This window comes from Pleurodeles waltl, chromosome 7, assembly GCF_031143425.1.
Source record: "Pleurodeles waltl isolate 20211129_DDA chromosome 7, aPleWal1.hap1.20221129, whole genome shotgun sequence".
Classification (NCBI taxonomy): domain Eukaryota; kingdom Metazoa; phylum Chordata; class Amphibia; order Caudata; family Salamandridae; genus Pleurodeles; species Pleurodeles waltl.
In genome coordinates, this window is record NC_090446.1 from 218,691,889 (window position 1) to 218,704,078 (window position 12,190).

The following is a 12,190-nucleotide window of genomic DNA, read 5'->3' on the forward strand; positions in this document are numbered from 1 at the left end:
GCTTTAGGTGGGGAGCATGCTAATCCTGCGGCAGAAACCCTTCTTGCTGCAGAATGTTTCAGGCGACTCAGACCAACCCACGCCTGAGAAAGGACATAAGGTTGTAGCAAATCTGTCCTACCGGCCTCAAATAATACTTTCAAAGCCTCCCTAACTGCCTTTGATTTGTCTGCCATCTTACCTTACACTCGAAGGTGCTATCCTATTACCACTGAGCGTCCTAACAATGTTACTGGGCCTACCTTGGGACGACAACTAGCTAGCTCCTGTCATCAGGACCACCTACGATGAAAGGGGACCAACTGAGATTACAGTGATACTGACTGTCACTCTAACCCCGCCCCAAGTCAAAAGTGACCAGTTATCTTCCCCCATTGCCTGGCTCATACCATCAGCCAAAATAACACCAGGGGTGGACATCCTAGGATTTTACCACCGGGACCCGATTCTAGGAAAAGTACTGCATCTCCCATTCAATACAAACCCTTAGTGACCTGCTGTGATTTCAGCGATGCAGAATATTGAGACTCATAATATTGTGATAATATTGTGGACAACTCATAAGAATACAATAGTTACACTCAAGGGATCAATAAACACACTTCATTTGGACCAATAAAACATCAATTATTATTGTCCTAATAATATTTATTTGTTTATTTTCATGAATTCCAATATCACACTTTATGCAGCATTCACCAATCACCACTCTAAATTCTTCTTAGAAGCAATTCCCTTAACATCAACTATGGTCTCTAAAAACAAGGTATACTCTATACATAATCCTTATGTCTTAGTTCTTTGACGTCCATTATCCATGAATGTCTCACAAAATCCAGGTCCATCTGTGCAGGTAGTCCATTATACAAACATCTTTTAACGCATTCCACTGTAATTATTTATGCTGTAGAACAATTGGTGGGTTTCGTCACCTTACAGCAATCTGTAATCAATACGGACTCCTGATATTAAATAGTCGAAGCATTTCGGCCTCTTTACTTCTGGCCCTTTCAGGACTCATAAGGAGCACGTATCCCTTCACTTTCTGTAGAGTATGTATACTAATGGGGAAAATCCATTCTGCAAAATATCTCGCAAGCACGCTAGGTCTGCTCGAATAATGTAGAATTGCGTTGGAGTCGTAATACGATCTCCTGTAGTCACATCTCCTCGCGTTCCGCTACAGGAGAGCAATAATATTGTGTACAGCAGATATCGAGGGATAAAATATTAAAAGGTAAGTGCATATGGACACACACATATATATAATCAAGGGCCAGATGTAGCAAACCATTTGCGAGTCGCAAACGGTGAAAATCGCCGTTTGCGAGTCGCAAACGTGGGTTTGCTATGCAGAAATGCATATTGCGAGTCGTTACCGACTCGCAATATGCATTTCCGACTCGCAAATAGGAAGGGGTGTTCCCTTCCTATTTGCGAGTCGCAGTGGGATGCAATACCATTTGCGACCGCGTACGCGGTCGCAAATGGCATCGCAGTTACCATCCACTTCAAGTGGATGGTAACCCACTCGCAAATTGGAAGGGGTCCCCGTGGGACCCCTTCCAGTTTGTGACTGGACCCAAAAATATTTTTTCAGGGCAGGGAGTGGTCCAAGGGACCACTCCCTGCCCTGAAAAAATACCGAAACTAAAGGTTTCGGTTTTTTTTTAAGTGCAGCTCGTTTTCCTGTAAGGAAAACGGGCTACACTTAAAAAAAAAAAAACTGCTTTATTTAAAAGCAGGTCACAAACATGGAGGTCTGCTGACGTCAGCAGGCCTCCATGTTAGCGAGTGCCTATACTCGCTATGAGGCCGCAATTTGCGACCCACCTCATGAATATTCATGAGGTGGGTCATTGCGACCCCATAGCGAGTTGCAGTCGGTGTCTGAGACACCGTACTGCATACAAATTTGCGAGTTGCAAATTGCGAGTCGCATGGACTCGCACTTTGCAACTCGCAAATTCGTCAGTTGCTACATCTGGCCCCAAGGTACTTACATATGGAGTTAGGTATAGATAATTTATACTTACCTACTTTCCTGTATTGTGTGCTTTGATATGGTGGCCACAATATTTGATGGTATCAAAGTTCCTACCCTGATATTCCAAGGGAACACCAGAGAAAGTCTTCCATTCCAGACAGTAACATTACTTGGCCGATTTGCTATATGCGGATTTAGTTTCTAGTTTAGAAGCCAGTGTCTCGGAAATGAGCACAGAGAATACTCAGACTTCCTCTCTTAAACTGAGGTGAACAGTCTATTGGTAGCTGACTTCACACTGGGTGACAAAGGCCCATGAAATTGCTTCTTTGTGTGTTGCAGCTCACATGGAGCAGAGGTGGAAAATAGTTCTTAAAGGTGTTTAGCACCCCCCTCGTATTATGAAGAGTGTCAGTGGTGGAGGGTAGGGTTCTTACAGTTTTTGGGTGGGACAGTACAGTACCTTGGAGTAAACAGAGGAGCCTTAAAAGAGTGACTTTCCGTGCACATAAAATTGTTGCTCAAATGAACTAAAGACGCAGGACATGATCTTATTTACCAGATTGGAGGATTGAAGCTCAGATAGTGCATGTGGACAGACAAATATTGGGAAGAGTTTATTTTCAAAGTTTGGTGGATTTGTTCAAATGGACTTAGGATCATGTTCATGTTGGGGTTTTTTAATTTTTTTTTTTAAATTACAAACACAAGTCATCCGACATTTCGGTCACAGTCATTGCACTACCATTGCACTATGAGTGCATGCTCACCTTGACAGAAACATCACCATGAAAGAAAAACAAATACAATGGTTCCTGTTCCTCAACTAAGGCCACGTACTGCTTCCTGTCATCTGAAATAAAATTCAAGAGAACTGACCTCACATCCTCTTTTTTCCTTTCTACCGGGACAGTCACCAGTATAGGCAATTTTGAAATTTTGATTGATTGTTGCCTAAGTAGTTTTGTAGAAAGCCTGCTTTAGGAGCCTCGGGTAGAGACCCCACTGTGAGAAGTCCTGCCCCAGTGGACCCAGCGTAGGGGCACAGACAAGGATGCAAGACCTTCAGCTGAAGTGAAGCCTGTCTAAAAACACTAGTTGGGCCTGGACAGGAAAGTTCTCTTAATTGCTTTCCTCTGGCAAGCGCTTTGTTTTTTCCCTCGGCTAAGCAAGCTCAAGCAGGAAGAAGAGGCGTAGGAGAGTCGCGCAGTTATTAATGCGCATGTGCCATTTTAGCCGGTCTGTGATTCGGTTTAGAGAAGCTCAAGCAGGTGATCTTTGGGGTCCTGCAGTGACTGGATACTTGTTACCTGGCAGATTGGAGTTGCAGGAAGCGGATGAACGTTTTTCTTGGCCTGTTTTTCCTGCATTTTTGTTGGTTGCCTGCATTTTTGTTTCTGGGTAACCAGCTATTTAGGGAAATAGTACAAAAACCTCAATGTCAATGCAGACATGGAGGAAGAGGAAGGCAAGCACATAGACAAGAGGAAGAATGTGGTGCTGGAGAAGGGTGCAGAGCACTCTTAAGCGATCCCAATGATGGCTGATGTACATCTTATGACTGAGGCAGTGGTGGCAGCCGCTGTCAAGGCCAGATATGCTGCATCACCTAAAAGGCCTAGGACGGGCACTCCAGACCTAGATATTGCAGATTTGAAAGAGCAAATCAAGGGAAGATATATTCTGGGAGCAGACCTTCAAGAAGTGTTACAGCACATCATAGATAATTTGCCTCTTCCTGATGCCCCAGTGTCAGAGGGAGATGAAGGCTTTTTGGTAATTATCAAAGTAAAAGAGCCAGAGTCATTGCCTTAACACATGTCAATACAGAACCTTATGGAAGGGGAAAGTAAAGACATAGATATAGACAAGCACACGTTCCCTCATTTTCTGATGGAACGTTATCCATTACAGCAGTGGTTCCCAATCTGTGCGCCGCGGCTCGCTGGTGCGCCATCAAAACTAGCCAGGGGCGCCGCACACAGTTTGGGGACCACTGAGCTATTTATAGCCCTTGGGCCAGTTCGTACAAAATAAAACTACTCAGTTGTAGCAGCTCTTTTTTAATTTTGTCCTTGAGCGCCCTCTGGTGGTTAAACACAACTAAAGGGATTCTACATTTCACAATATTTAAACAGTTATGTTATAACTACATAAAAATGAGACCTGCCCATTTTACTAGGGTTACCTTCAACCAATATTTTCCCCTTACTAAAAAACCCTATGCATGCTGTAATTAAACAACTGTTAGATTTTTATTTTTTACAGTTATATATAGAATTACAATACCTTCATTGGCGTCATCCCAATTCTTTTCAGGGAGAAAAATGGATGTACTCCCTAGGCCAGGCTTACATCCCCCACCCGCCAACAAAAAGTAACATAATGGGGAGCCGCAGCCAGTGGCCAATAGATCAAGGGAGCCGTGGGTCGAAAATGTTTGGGAACCACTGCATTACAGGGTTTTGCTGATTCATTCCCAACCTTAGTTAAGGTGGATTCCTTGAAGGCAGAGTTATCTACCCTGGAAATTATCATTTTGGTAGAGGCAGTTTCATGTGACCCAGTGGACAAAAGAATTGAAGAATTATCTGAAGAACCCAATTGTCCTTAACAATTAAGATATGTTATGCTGCCTCACACTTAGCTATAACAACAGCGGCATATTCTAGCTGTGTGATTCAATCCCAAGTTAGAGACTGTCAGGCAACAGGAGGGTGACATTACAGATAGTCTGGCAATGTTTGAACAACATATGTGTTTTTTATTAGACTCGACATACGACTCCTTGAGTGCGTCAGCTGCAGCAGCAGGCTCTGGTGGCAGCTTGAAGACAGCTGTGGACGAGACCTTGGAAGGCAGAGACTGCACAGGAAACATTATTGATGAAGATTCCATTCACTGAGTCTAAGCTGTTTGGTAATCAGCTGGAGTAGGTAATAAAGAATTCTGCTGAGAATAAAAAACTGCCAACTCTTGTACGTCAGCCTTCTAGAAGGAGAGTCTTTGGATCTTAAAGTGCTTTTGATCTAGCCTTCCAAAATAAGATGGGAAGTCAGCCCTTTTGAAGGAGGAGACGTGACCGGGGAGTCCTTCCTACAGAAAAAGCCTTGAGTCAACAGCCAGGTTCTTTGAATCAAGATCAGCTACCTTTTGAATCCTGACTATGCTACACAAAAAAGAATCAATGCCAGTTGGTGGGGCATATCAGAGACTTTTTGAGTGGTTGGGATGAGTCAGTAAATGACAATTGGGTTCTTCAAAAAATCTAGGAGGGTTATCACATAGAATTCCAAGATTTTTCTCCAGATTTTTATTGTGTAACACCCCTGACTGCAGCTCTAGCAAAGAAAAAGGATCTTCTGACAGAAATTCAAAGACTGGCACAGAAAAGAGCTATTGTGAAAGTACCCTGATACCTATAGGAGAAAATTGACTTCTTTAACCTATTTTTTGTGGCAAAATCAAATGGGGAATTCAGTCCAGTTCTGGATCAGAAGTCGATGAATTCATTCTTACCTCAACATGGAAGATTCTTCCTTTTCTATTCAAGGGACACTTTTTAGCATCTCTGGATTTGAGAGATGCATACCTACATGTCCCAGTTCAACCAGCTATTCAGAGATTTCTGCGGTTTTGTGTAAAAGAGGAATGCTACCAGTTTCAGGTATTATAATTTGGTCTTTATTCTTTCTCATAAGGTCTTTACAAAATTGTTGGCTCTTCTGGAGGATCTCTTGCATTGTAAGGGGATACAAGTGCTTTTGTACTTGTATGACTGGTTGATATGTTCCTCTTATTATTCGAAGGCACAACTGCAAACCACAGTCGTATGCAGGATTGTGGAGAATCATGGACTGTCAAAAATTCAGGAGCAGTCTCGCCGAATCCCCTCTCAAGCTTGTCAGTTCTTTGCGGAGCATTTTAGGACAGAGCTTGGGTAACTGTTCTTGCCACAACTGAGAATAAGGTCTTTAGTACTGGAACTGACTTTGCTATTATAGAGTCAAAACCCGACTGCCAGACAATGGTTAAGAGTATAGGACCTAATGGAAATGACAATCATGATTATTCCCTGGGCAAGACTACACATGTACGAATTGGTGAATTATCTTTTAACATTTTGGAGTCTCAGTTCTGTGGATTTTGAGCAAACTATCCATTCAAATTCAGGCATTATACAGAAAATGCAGTGTTGGTTGAAGAAGCAGAACTTGGAAAAGGGGGCCCCTTTCTCCACTCAGTTTCTAATAGAATTGACAACAAATGCCAGGTAATTGGTCACCCAGGAGGCAAGGGAGTCTTCAGACTGGACGGATCTAAAAGCAGTCCAGCTAGTGTTAATTAATTTCTACCCCAGCTTTTTCAGCAAGAGGTCCAAGTTAGGTCATAAAACAGGGTTCTGTGGGAACCATCAGGGGAGTTCCCAAGTTCCCTCTTTGAATGTATTAGCGCATTAGGGCCCTGATTAATACTTTTTGCAGTAACCTGCGTTAGTGCAGGTTTGTGTCAAAAAGTTTACCACCGGCTAACGCCATTCCTGGTCGCCAGCCGGGTGTCATATTTAAGGAATGATTCTAGCCTGTGGTAAGCCCTGGTTAGTGTCAAAATAATTGATGCTTACCGGGTGCAGGAGACGTCAGGGATACAGGAGGTTGTGCGTCAAAGAACGGCGCTAGTCAGGTCAGAGTCAGAAAAATGACTCTAACCTGACTAGTGTCATTTTTTGACGCACAACCCCCATGGACATGACTCATGTCTAAGTAAAGACAGGAGTCATGCACCCCCAACCCAATGGCCATGCCGAGGGTACTAATGTCCCCTGGGCATGGCCATTGGGCACAGTGCCATGTAGAGGGCCCAAGTTAGGCCCCCCTTTGGCACTATTAAAATAAAAAATGAAAACTTACCTGGACTTACCTTGGATGGATCCCCCATCCTTAGGTGTCCTCCAGGTGTGGGTGGGGGTGTCCGTGGGGGTAGGGAAGGGCACCTGTGGACTGCTTCCATGGTCTCCAACCATGGAAATGAGCCCACAGGTTCCCTAATACCTGCCCTGACCCAGGCTTTAAATAATGGCGCTAAGCAAGCTTAGCAGCATTATTTAAGGCCCTCTTCCTCCCGTGTGTGATTCTTGCACAGGAGGATAAATGCAGCACTAAGGCATAGGAGTAATATTTTGCCCGGGAACGCATACCTTGAATCTCATTGACGCAAGGTAGTTTTCTGCAGGCAATTGGGAGCTTGGCTCTTGAAAGGCTGAACCTGGAAGCTAGGGGTTGTTCTCCAGAGATAGCATTGTTAATTCAGCAGTCTAGGCATCCTTCTACTTTAAAAAGCTTACTAGAGGCACTAGTAGTTGTTTAAAAAAAATGGTGTGTTGAGAAAGGTTAATCTGGATTAGGAATTGACACAATCAGGATTTTAGACTTTTGAAAGGAAGGTTTTTTATCAACGTTTAGCCGTTTCTACTTTGCAGGCCCAATGGGCGGCAGTGAAAGCATTTCGAGAACCAGAAGTTAGCCTTTACCCCTTTTGGTGGCTAGATTGTTGAAAAGTTTTTTTTTCTAAATAGACCAGTATTTAGATCTCGGGTCCCCTTCTTGGACTTTGCTCCAGGTATTGCGAGCTTTACAGTTCTCACCTTTTGAGCCTCTGGATCAAGTGTCATTGAAGTTTATCATGATCAAGGTTGTTTTTGTATAGTGGCAATCACTTCAGATACAAGAATAGGTGAATTAGAGGCTCTGTTATGTTCAGAACCTTATCTGATATTCTTTCCTGGTAAGGTGGTGCCTAGGGTAGGACCTAACTTTATTCTAAAGGTTCCTTATCATTTACACTGTTAAAAGGATTTGCCACTCCAGTGTTTTGTCCAGCCTGGAGTCTCAACAACTACTTCTTCAAACCTTAGATATTAGAAGGGCCCTCTAAATTTATGTGGAGAAGACAGTGTTTTCCAGAAAATTAGATGCATTGTTTGTAACTTGTGGATTGCCAGAGCAAGAATTAAAATCTTCTAATGGTAGATGGCTAAAATGGGACACTATCACTGCATATGAATCTAGAGGTGAATTGTTACCAAACAAGGTCAAGGTTCGATCAACTTGCTGAATTGCATTCATTAAAGGGACGTCAATGACAGACATTTGCAAAGCTGCAACATAGGCTTCCCCTCATACCATTGTGTCACATTACAGATTATTGGTGGGGGGAAATACATCTGCAATATTTGGGGTTCTGGTTCTAAACACAACAGAGGGTCAGTGATGAACTTAATCATGATTCACATTTTTGTTTACAATAAATGTTTCTGAGCATCAAATGCAGTGAAGTGTGTGTTTTATGAAACTTCTAAAGAGATGCTTGGGTATCCGCTCATAGGTTAATGACTTTGAGGGGGAGGTTGGACGAGGAGGAAATGGCCAGATACTTATCAATAATCTTCATTACTCCAAGTCTACAGTCTCCCCATCACAGCCCGGTTTCCCATCCCTTCCATCCCAAGGGAGAATTTAGCTTCATTTTGTGGGCTTTGGAATATACGATGTGAGGTGAGTTCTCTTAACTTTTATAACTGTGACAGGAAGTAGTATGTGGGCTGAGGGGAGGGATGGGAGCTGTTTTATTTGTTTTTATTGCTTAGTGGTCTTTCTGTCAGAGGGAGCATGTGCCCATTGCTTAATGACTGCGACAGGGAGGTCGTAGACTCGGAGTAATGGAGATTAACGGTAAGTAATTTGTAAATTTCCCTCATCCATCACCATTAATCTTCCACCCAGCTGCACAGGCCTCCCTTCTGGCCCTTTGAGTGGGCACACTAGGGTTTCAGGCTCACACCTCACTAACCTTACTGCATAAGAGAAGCCCCCTGCAACCACCAGTAAACATTTTAAGCCAGGTGATGGTAGGGTGTCCTTTTTCCTACAAAGAAGCTGCCAGTGTTTCTGACCAGCAGGCTGACTCCAAGTTAAAAGGCTGCACTAACTAGTGATACAGTTCTACTAAATGTAATTTGGACACATACACTTGCTGAAATGTTCTTGAAGGTTAATTATGTCAAAAGTAGAAATGTCTATTGGGCAGTGGCGTAATGAAACTTGAGCCCGCCCCCCCTGTTAAGTACACGAAGTAAACTCAGGATACTGGCCATGGGGGGGGGCCCTGGAGCTCGGCATCCCCCCGAAACTCCGGGGCCACAGGAGCCTTTGTTACGTCACTGCTATTGGGCCCTTCTGCAGCTGTAACCAGGCATTATGTTTGTAAAGAAATGTACCAGCGGTTTTCACGAACATTAGCAAACGCAGGCCCGTATTTATACTTTTTTTGCGCCGCATTTGCGTCGTTTTTTGACGCAAAAACGGCACAAACTTGCAAAATACCATTGTATTTTGTAGGTTTGCGCCGTTTTGCGTCAAAAAGCGGCGCAAATGCGGCGCTAAAAAAAGTATAAATACGGCCCGCAATTTTTAAATCAAGATGTGATATCCTTAAATGGAAATAAAACACACACTCCCTCAGACTGCAACGTGCCTTCATTTATTTACACTTAGCACGATCACTGCATGACCCAATGTTACTAGGAACAGAATGTTTGCAGCCCCAGGCATCTTGAAAAAACATTGTAAACTGATGATTTAGACAAATTACCCTAGACCGAACTCCAAGCCCCACAATGCTTCACAGTACAGGTAAAAAAAAACAGGACTGGAACTGGGGTGTTCTGGTGATGAGGTCACTTAAAGAGCAATATGACCTGCCAGGGAACACACTACGGCATTATAACAAGTGTTCACCACTTGTTGCTTAAGAAGTTTACATCACAAAAGTAACAGAAACCTGAGCAAATATTTTTATATACTACCCAGCACAAAACTTGTTTTTTGCTGGAAAGTTCCCTTAAAGTAACACAAAGCAACACTTAGTGCTGTTTGACATTACTCTGCATCAAGGTCATGTTCCATGGTTGGTACCTGGGCGTTCCCATGCAAGCCAATCAAGTTTTTTTGCAAATCCCTATCTACTAACAATAGTAGACAGGATTTTGCAGCAAAAATAATGACACTTTGAAGCAGGCATTAAAATGGAGAAATGCTTTTATTTCACCTTACTTTTCCCACTTTGCATGTGTGTTGCATGTACAGCACATATCCAAAATGTGAAAAAGATTTAAAGTTAGTCTAAGCATAGTATGTTGCACGTGAAGGGTACCCTACCAGTACAAAATCTAGGCTGGTCTCAAGCAGTCACCCTTACACTGTGGTACAAAGAAGTGTGCCTGGCACTCGACAGCCTAATTGTGCACTAGAGCTAGGGAGAGATTCCGGATAGAGCTATATCTTTGCAGATATGGCACTTTCCTGCACTCTCCCTCAGATGAAATGTAGCGCAGCAACTTTGGTTGCTGCACAGCATTGAGTGAGACTATTACTAATCTTGCCCTTGGTTTATGGCATACAATGGGGCACTTAAACCTCTTGACACATAATGTGCGGTAGATTTACTCCAAATGCAAAGTTGCTGTGCTGTGTTGTGTAAAAGGGAGACAGGAGAAAAGTGCCATATTAGCTAAGATATGGCTCATTTCTGCTGACTCTTAGCACCAATGCGGGTACCCTTGCAAGGGTGCCTGCATTACAGGCAGGATTCATTTTGCACAGGAAGGGATGCTTTCCGGCACAAAAACAATCCTTAAAGACATTTTTCTCTTTCTGTGTATGCTGCAGGAAGTAACAACTGAGATATTGTGTTCCTACGTGAAATGTACTAACTCTGGGCGTAGATTTAAACACAGCAACAGCTTGCTTGTGGGAATGGAGGCATGTACAACTCAAAATACAACCATACAGTTACTATTAATAACTTTCTGGGGATATTTTAGGTCTGGGTCACCTAGACAGTGCTGAGCTATGTAGAAATACTGTTTGAAAAGGATAGGGAAATAGGCATCATCGGAAGAAAAGAAAATACCTGACAATTATTACAACTGGAAACTAGAATTGTGTCAGCCAACAAATTGACAGGGAGAGCAGAGCCGAGCCCGTGGACAAGCTGAGACTGAAAATAGGATAAAGTCTCTTCAAAGGTCAAAAAAGTCTATTTCTTTAACACTTGGGAGCTTTGAAATGAATGCACCGCATTATAGCACTGCACTGAGAAGTACTTATTAAAAGTGATAGTTTTTAAATGTAAGCCATTATCCGACTAAGAAGCAAGACAGTTGTCATGTAAACACTGTATGTAGCCCAGATTGATAGAGAGCAACTTCATAGTCTATTAAATGAAACGCAATAGGTTTTTGTGCAACTGGCACACTTCGCAAAGTTGACCCGAAGGTATTGGAGCGCTTTATGACGATTACCAGTTACACTACACACGGTCACTTTCATTTTTTGTATTGGCTCAGGGCATAGGGGATGTATCTATACTTTTAGAATGTTGAGCCCATGGAGACTCTGGCCGTAACTATGAAAAGTGAGGGTGGCAGACTGAAGTCACTTGTATGCTTGGCTTGTTATGGGCTTGAGTTTCCAACAGGACCCAGAACTGACCCAGGCTTTAGGCTCGAGCTTTCAGGGGCTCCTCCAGCTCTACCGGGAACACATACACAACACATACACAAAGCCACACCATGGGATCTGCCTCTTTTCCTTCAGGTGAGAGGTCAGCAGCCAGATATTGCCTATATTTATGATGTGTGCGATTTTGAATGTGTATTTGGGACCCGCAATGTGTTATAATGTGTCCTTCAGTGCATGAAGAGTAGTGTTATATGTGAGATGAGTTGTTTTGTAAATTCATCGTAAAGTTACACAGTTGTAATTTTTCATGTATGCGCATCTGTTATGTTTACATTTTTATAATGTGACATGTGTGCCTAACTGCAATGTTTACTGTCATATGCATACTTTTTCAGTATGAACTTTAGTTTAAATTTTTTTTTTATATATGTATATACACACTATGATGTGGAATCCTTACCCTATGGCTCTCATTCAGTCTATCCTCTTCACACAGGGGGGGGGGTTTAATACCTGGGTTACCCACCCTGAACCCCCCACACAACTTCATTGATTGAGGGCCTATCTGTCCTCAATCTGTGCCAGAAGGTTCAAGACCCTTGTGATGGGTCACATGATACATTGACTCAATTTTTAACCCGTCTGAGGTTATCATTGCAGACCATCGTTGACTGTTACCTTG